Genomic DNA, 9576 nt, shown 5'->3' with positions numbered 1-9576 from the left:
TTATTATATTTTAAAATTATTACATATATTAATAAATATTTGTATAATAGTATTAATGAAACATTTATTTCCAATAAAGAAATATTTATAATAAGAAAAATGATATTTAAATTCAAATTAATAGTTCTTGTATTAAATATATATTTACATTTAGTAAATATTTAATTAGTTAATATTCAAATAAATATTTATTAAAAATTTAGTAAATTTTTTTGAAATAAAATTAATTAAATAATATAAATCAAATAAAAATGTTTTTAGTGTACAATTTGCTCGAAATTTGAAAACAATTAAAGACTTGTCTATAAGATTATATGATTTCTATAAATCGTATGTCAATTTTCATGAAGATGTTAAGTAGAATTTTATCGCGTGATTATTATATGATATTCAATAAACTCCAGAAATGCTGTTATAATATTCTGCTCGACACGTGCAATATGATCAAAAGGAATTTTTTAATCAGACTTTGATCAGACTCTGATCAGATTCTTTAGTATTAATCGTATAGGTATCATTATGATTAGCTCTGATCGATGAATAAATATTTCTGACAATGAGCGCTAAATAAACTTACACTCGTAAAAAATTAATGTATGTTCAATGCATTATTTAGTTTCGCTAGTATAAGAAAATTTCGCAGTGATAGCAAAGTCGCGGCAATGGTGTCACGGGTAAAGTCACAACTAATGCCAGACTTTCTACAGATGATGACCAAGACCGAAAGGCGGGACGTGCTTCGCGTAAAATTGCGCCGGTAATTCTTTCCAAATTCACTTCTTCGAGTGCTACTTTGCGCCTCGATGCGCACGTGACCGCTTCTTTCGCCAATCATTGCTTTTGTATTCAATTTTTTTTAACAGATCGCAATCATATCCGTGAGAAATAATTTCTGAATAATAAAATTGCGAAATGTATACATACGTAGTATACCTTTCACAATTAATGCATATGTGTAACTACTAATTATATATATATATATCATAATTATACAAAATATATATATTTATATAAAAATTTATTATCATTTTTTAATATTCATGTAACGTTTTTTAATTGTTTAACTTCTTTTATTATATTTTGTGTTTTTTTTACTTTAATCGTTTTTAATTTTGTTTTAGCAAATGCAATATACTTTTTTTAGATATATATTTTAGATATATATATAATAAAACAGTATATTAATATTATTAATAAGTATTTAATATTATATATATATTTTTTTTAATTAATAATTTATATATATATTATTATACAAAAAAGATTATAATAATCATTAAAAACAAGTAAAAATAGTAAGTAATGCATAATTGATATTGTAAAAAATTAATATATACATGTATATTTTTTCAGATATATTAATTAAATATAATAATGATATAAATACATATATACATATATGAATGGCAGGGGGATCGCCGTTTGCTTACATCACTTTTGCCGACAGTTTCGTTTTGTGCAAAAATTATTACCTCGATTGCCTACATGCACTTTTGCAGACAAATAAAAATGTTAGAAATTAAGTTGCCTACATGTATTATTGCCTACAACTTGCCTACATGTATTATTCTCTGTTTTAAAAATAGAAATTCTGTTTTTAAACACAAATTTTCTGCTTTAAAAACACGAATTCTCTTTACATAAAACCTTGCTATGAAAATACAAATTATTTTCTTACTTAACTTTAATTTTATATTTGTGCGCAATCAAGCTAGATAGAAGACAATAATACTTGTAGGGTAGGCAATAACACATGTAGACAATAGTACATCTAGGTAAATGTGACTTCATTTCTGAAATTTTAATTTGTACAAAAATATTTGTAAACAATTGAGCTGTAGGCAATAATTTTGCCTAAACAAACTGTAAGCAGAAGTGATGTAGGCAAATGATAAAAGGCAATCGATTTGTTGGCAAAAGGAGCCATTTCATATATATTAAAATTATAATAGTTAATTTCTATAAATTAAATATATATATATATTAGTATACACCTAATTATACATATATATATGTATCTAACAATACATATTTTTGATAAATAATTAATAAAAGGCCTTATAATTTCTTGCTCATAAAATCATATTTTCCTATACAATTTCGAGATATAATTAATAAGGCACGAATTCTAACTAAAACCAATTTAGATTTATTATAAATTAAAAAAAATCAATTTTAAAAAATCAATAAAAACTGGAGGAGTAAGAAGTTCATATACATATTAATTACTTTTTTTTATAAAATTTGATTTATTATTATTTTTTACATAAAAAATATTCAAATTGGTAAATTATATAAAATTTATTATTCACATAAATTTCAAAGAAAAGATTTTGGAAAAGAACATTGCTGTTCGCTATTACTTAATTGTGTTGAAAATGTAAATATTATTAAGAAAAAACACACTAAAAATATCGGACTTTAGTATGGAAAATATATGCTTTTAATATGGAAAATACATGCTTATTCATAAATCATACAGATAATGTTTTAATGCTACGTGCGAAACCAGTTTATAATTCAAGTTCCGTTGGGTTCTATATCACTTTTATTATTAAATTAATGAAATATACTTATGAGTGTTGGAATATACGCGCCTTATTAATTCTTATAGTTAAAGGCAGTAAAGCTATACTCACTTTTCATAATGTAATATTTGCATCTGTATGTATAATTAAAAAACATTATTCATCTCAAATTTATTATAATCTTCCACATATACAGAGAACTCTGAAAAATATTTGAGTCTGAATACAAACACGGCGCATTCGATTAGGAAATTCCTAGTCATTAATGACAGCGAATGTATAATTATTGCACAGTTACAAGTGTATGAGCTGTCCGACTTGGCGTGCACTGTACTTCATACAAACTACAGTTTCGACATTCGTCATATTTTACCTGTGCGGCTGGTACTGTTATCTATTACTAGTTATCTGACTAGAGAAACTATAAACACGAAATACATGTGTAACGAAATACACATTCCTCCTCTGGGATTTTTGTTATTCTTTCATCTTGTGATCGCATTAATGCGTACAACAATATTATCCTCAAGCATAATCTACAATGTGCTCTTTGTTTCCTATTTCTGCTTTTGTTTCTTATCTTTTTGCCCAAAAAAAAGAGACAAAAAGCAAGAAACAGGAAACAAAGAGCACATTGTAAATAAGGTTTGAGACTAATGATCACATTTGTACGTTCTTGTCGTTTTTTAAATAACTTTTGTTTTTTTAAACAAATTTTTTAGTTAATTGGCTATAGAAGAGATTCAAAACCTCTTTGTCCTGCAATCAATTAAGGATGATGGTACACAAAGAAACTTAAACAGTAAAACATAAACAGCAAGCAATAATTACAAATTAATAATTAATTAAGCTAAGCACAGTAGAGACTGTAAAGTCGTAAACAGTAGCAAATCCAATACGTTTACGACTTATTGCTTAATTTGTTTATATATAGAATTATTATATTTGAAAAATCACACAAGATATATATTTACATTTTAAAAAACAATAATAAATCCGGAGACGGAAAAAAGTGATATAATTATTTTAAGCATTAAATGTAGATGTTTAATAAAATAAAATTCCTAGAACATAATTTTTATTGACAATTCTGATTAATATAATTTTATAAATATACAATTTTAATTAATGATACGAAGTTTTACCTTAAAAATAGTATTGCTGGTAATTTTATTTGTGTGAAAACACAGAGAAAAAAATTTTTTTGGATTTAATAAATTTTATTGTATCCAAATAAATTTGTTATTTAGAATAATCTAAACAAACTAATGTTTGAATCAATAAGTGCAATTGTTTGAATTTGAAACAATGTATATCTTTGTCTTAAATACATTATTTATTTATTTGAACAGACAATGTCTAGCTTTGGCATTCGCGTGATGAAACTATACGGCACAAACATAATTAATATAGCACATAATGCTGCTCGTTTAATTTCATTGTTCATGTTATACGTATAAGCCATTATTTTCGTAATTTCGACCAAAAAATGTAATGATTATTCTAAGAAAACAATTATTTACATGAAACAACCTCTATCAATATATTATGTCATTTTCAAATAAATAATTTATTTCATTATTTGTATTCATCGTAGCCAAATAATATATTATTTGAGTGAAAGATATTACTTCAAATAATAATGTTATTTCTGTCAATAGCGATTTCTTGAATGAAATAAAATTTTTATTCAAACAAATATTTTGTACAAGCATATGTTGTTTTATAATGAAACAAATTTTAACAAATAAATATTAATATAAAACCAAAGAGACCTTTTTCTTTTTAATATGATTCTAATTGAAAAATGTGTCTTATGAGAAAAACGGACAAATGTAATATAGTTTGTAACGATCATGAGGAAAGTATCTAATACAAAAAAATATTTAATACATCTACGGAAGCATTGCATAAAGCATAACATGTTTTCCACTTGGCAAAAAAAAAAAGAAGCTTATATTTTTTGCATTCAGAATTTTCTCTTTTTCTCTTCAATATTTGCATATATATTCTTTAAAAAACTCTTAGAGTGAATTATCATTGTAAAGAGTAAAGAGTCTCACTCTTAAAGTTTGAAAATTGAGCCACTCTTTTTCAAGACTAACTTAATTTCCACTCTCTCTAGAAATAGATTCCATTCTAAAGAATTTAAAGAGTATTTATCTTGTGCAAAAATTTTTGGGAATCAAACAACGCGAACAAGAGCTAAACATAATACCACAGCTTTCGTGTAAACTGTAAAACGCTTCGAAGTGGAGCACATTTATGAACGCACGCAAGTTTCGCGATCCATCATTCGTCGAGCGGCTTCTTGCGCGCGGATCGCTTTATTGTGGAAAAGTTTCGTCAAGGCCTTATCGTACATGGCCGGGATTATGTTGCAATGTTCAAGCCCGATTTTATTTAGCTCGCCCGACCATATTGCTTCAAAATTGACTAATCGACTTCGTGAGCGGCCATACGAACGAAAACAAATTTTCGACTCGTGTGGTATGCGGTATCCACGTACTCGCAAAAATGTGGTCGCGCGACTTGCGGTTCGGGACGGGATGCGATTCTAACGAAAGGAACGAGACTTGAAATTGGACAAACACGTTTCGACATCGAGCAAAAAAGTAAGTAGATATATTAAAATGAGGAAATCTCGCAACTTACCTGGCAGGATCCACGTTCGGCATGTCCCCGTAGTTCATAGTGCCTACGTCAGCGTAGTCTGCGAGTGCACGCGCACTTGACTGTCACTAAGGACAGGTGAGAAAGAGAAAGAGAAAGAGAGAAAAGAAACGGTCGCGTGCCGACTGCGAGAGCTCCAAAAAGATGACAGACCGCAACAGCCGGGTGAAAGAGAGAGAAACAAACAGATCAATTCGCAACTCGCCGCTTATACCTCTGCGTGAGAAACGCTCCGAAAAATATGAGAACAAGGGTGAAAATCACGATTGTCGTTCACAAGAAATGTCGTATGAAGCTGGACGAGCGTGGTATCACACTTATACGGAGCATCGCCGATCGGAACTGGCAGGAACTGCAGCGGCAGCGGCGCCGTACCTCTCGCCCCTCCCAATTTCTCTTTCTCTCTCTCTCTCTCTCTCTCCGTTTCATCAGCCGCGCGGCTCGCGCGCCAAGTCCGACGAACTCTGATAAGGATTCCGGTCCCGTGTCTTTATCACGCCACGCCACACCACGCGTTGCATTCACGCGTTAATGAGCTGGACGAGATGGACGATGCACACGGAACTCACACTCTCCAGTCTCCCGGCTCGAGACAGATCACGCAGCCAAACGGTGACAACGGTGGCAGTGGCGGCAGTGACGGCACCCGCACCCCGCACCGCGCGACCAGCTGGTCGTATTTCCCACCACCGCTCTCATGTCGGACCACAATCCGCGAGTGCGATTGGCTGTCGAGAAACCACGCGAGCTCCTCGTTTCCTCTCCGTCGGCATCGATGCCTTTTTCGCCCCTTTTCCACGTACAAGCTCAATTCATGTCATATTATCAGTAATTATATCAGTACGGCAACCGTCAACGAATGGGTTCACGTTGGATCGACAGAACGATATTTAGCTGTAATTGATATATTGATATTCACGCTAATCGTTATTGACGTGAGCCGGCATCGATAATAATTAATGTAACAGAGGTGAAGTAATCGATCGATATATGATCTTGGCACGATCTCGATATGATACTTGTAATAATATCTAATAAATAACAATAACATCCCAGAAAACAAGAGTCCAAATTCAAGACATAAGACAGCTTATAAGACGTCTGAAAGACATCTTTGCAGACATTTAGACAAACTGTTTAAAAGATATCTAATACCTATTTCTATCAATGTACAAGAGTTTAATTCTAATCTTTTGGTTCAACGGACTTTTCATCTTTTTCTCATTCTAAAAATTAGAAAAAATGAAGAGCATTACACTGAGATTAAAATTGATCTACATTGACAGAAACAGATATAAACAGAGTCTTTTATCCTGATTTTGGACTTCGTGAGATTACATCAATTATAATTTTTCTTTCAATAATATAATATATATAATATGTATAATATAACACACATTATGTAACAATTACATTGTTGAATAGAAAATTATTACCCAGCAAATACTAACAACAATAATATAACTGCCCAATTTTACAATTTTCCACTCAACAGTACGTTACTGTAATTTAACATATAATAATTGCATAACATGTAATAATTATATTTTTGAGAGAAATTATAACTGAAGTCATATTATTGCAATTTTAGTTAGGGTTTGCTGGATAATATTATATTACTATTACAATAGTTTACTGGGTATATCAACTATTATAAATAAATCGTCTATATTCACTACCGCCATTATTATAAAAAATAATAAAAATTTATAATTCTTTTAATATAAAACCATATTCTCTTTTAATATGAAACTTTCATTTTTTTTTAAATATGTATAAAATTTGTGAAGAATTCTCCCCTATTTATCATAACAAAAATCTGTGCGTTTATAGTTTACGTAATTTTTTTATTCGCTTTTTTTATTACTTTTTTCCGTGTTTCTTCAATTATTTTTGTAATAGTAAAACAACTTGAACTTAAGACTTATCTAATTTCTCACCTAATTTATTCTATTTATGGAGATGTTGAAATAAATTAAGCGAGATAAAATCTTTATTTCAATTACTCATAAAAACATCTCTTCTACATAGAATATTTGTAAATAAACGAAAAAAAAAAATTTTAACTCTAACATTAAACTTATTATTTGAATATAATAAGACTCAAATAAAAAAATTAATTAAAAATGACAAAAAGAAAAAATAAATTAAAAATGACAAAAATCATAAAAAGAAAATCTCTTAGGAATTTTTTTTACTCTACTCTTAAACATCACAGTTATCTTTAATTTGGTCTATAATTAATTTTTTAATCTTTTGAAATTTCTAGCAATTTGAATGAAATTTTAACTTTTTAAAAATTAGCAGCATCGGAAATCGTTATCTTTTAACATGTATGCTCCACAAACAAATAATAATAACTATAATAATAATTACATAAATGAGCCTTATTTAATAAAAGTTCACTGTTTCTAGAAAAATATATTATTTATATTTAAAGAAATCGATTTATTTATTATTTTTCCATAGCTAGAAAATTTCATATAATATTACGATATATTATAATAATCAAAATAATATATGCTAATTAAACTTTGCAGCGAATTGTTATAAAAATGTCTCGTACACCCTTTGTCACAAGTATTTGTTGCATTAAACATACGTGTTGCTGCTGATTGCAATTTTTTTTTTATGACACATCTTTTAAGCATATACTCTAGACGTAAAGCGCATTTTTAAGTAATAAATTTAAAAGTGGGTTTTATTTAGTACTGGGCCTTATTCGACTACTTAAGACCTTATTAAATTAGTTTCATATACAAACGTTTAATTTTATATTAGATCCATGCATCAATTTGATAAATCTAAATCCGGTATCTATCAATGCTATTATATACTATAAATGGAATATTATTATTATTATTATTATTATTATTATTATTATTATTATTATTATTAAAATGAAAATGCTTCTACAGCATGGAATATTTTAACAATATTACAACATTTGAGCTGTAATGAAACATTGAAACAAATATTCTTTATTATATTTGATTGACCTACTAATTTTGGTTAGTCGCTATAAATGTAGCGTGATTCGTGCTTTACAACGCGTCATCAGACATGACTTGAGAGTACGAGATGTCCTCATCCAATTGACACAAACTAAAAGCAACATAACATCGATGTCATAATTTTGCACTCAACATAACAATTACATTGTTAAAGGCGAAATTATAACATTATTGCGTTACTTTGATGTTGATTGGGTATATAATATAGAATATTTTAATAATGTTGTAACAAAATGTTATAACGTTCCTACGATGTAGCTAAAATAATCTAATAGTGCTTTAAAATTGCTACTATATATTATATTATAGGTATTCTGTCCTGTACGAATTACGTAAGATGTATACTAATATTAAATCGATTACTAAATCGATCGTAGGCGACATTTATAATTAGTAATAGTAATTTTAGAAATAAATGTGACATTGATTGATTTGATGATGCAACAATATAACTTATATATTTTATTGATCCCTTAATATCTTACACATGAAATATTCGCTATTGCGTACTTCTTATCAAACATGATATTATAATAGCAAGTAAAATTTTATTTTGAAATTTTTATTTGAGTTTTTTTATAAACAATAATTACTAGATGTATAAGATTTTATTAAAAATGTGAAATTTACGTAATATTTGTAATATCATTGATTATAAATACAATAAAAATAAAAAAAATAAAATTAGTAAAAACATCAACTGCGCAGCGTAAATACTGAAGCGATCGATATCTACATGTGTAATTATATTACTCTGAGAGTACAAACTCGCTAACTTTAATCACTTATAATGCTGAAATTATCGTGATTGATATTTTCATGTGTTAAAATTTTTGATTCTAATTAATCTTTAGAATATTTATAAATGTGTACTGTTACGTAAAATATCAAATAAATTGTTTTAACTGCGTATTTAATATTTTACGTAATAGTACATATTTGCAAACATGCTTCTATCACGAAATATAAAATTATGAAACCTTTTCTTTTAAATAATGTAATGTATCAAGATCTTATGCAAAAATTGATAAAAATATAATATTTTTATCACGATCAAAATGTAATCACCCAAGCAAAACAACAAATCAAAATAACATTAAAATGAATCGGAAATGATTAAAAAATGACTTTTAATAGTCATTTTGGAATCATTTTGATATCATTCTGATATTATAATGACTTGTTCTGCTTGGGCAGATCCTAGCTGAGATAATATTTTTCACAATAAATTATTTGCAATCTTTAAAGATAATTATTAGCATCAATATAATTAAATTATTTGTAAATTTGTGATATTACAATTTCAATTTCAGTTTGAGTTTTGTTTCAAGATCAAAAATTAAATCCACGCGCAATTTAAA

The sequence above is a fragment of the Atta cephalotes genome, assembly GCF_000143395.1.
Source record: "Atta cephalotes unplaced genomic scaffold scaffold00010, whole genome shotgun sequence".
In the NCBI taxonomy this organism is placed as follows: Eukaryota; Metazoa; Arthropoda; class Insecta; order Hymenoptera; family Formicidae; genus Atta; species Atta cephalotes.
The sequence above is the reverse complement of the archived record's forward strand: the minus strand, read 5'-3'. Positions refer to the sequence as shown.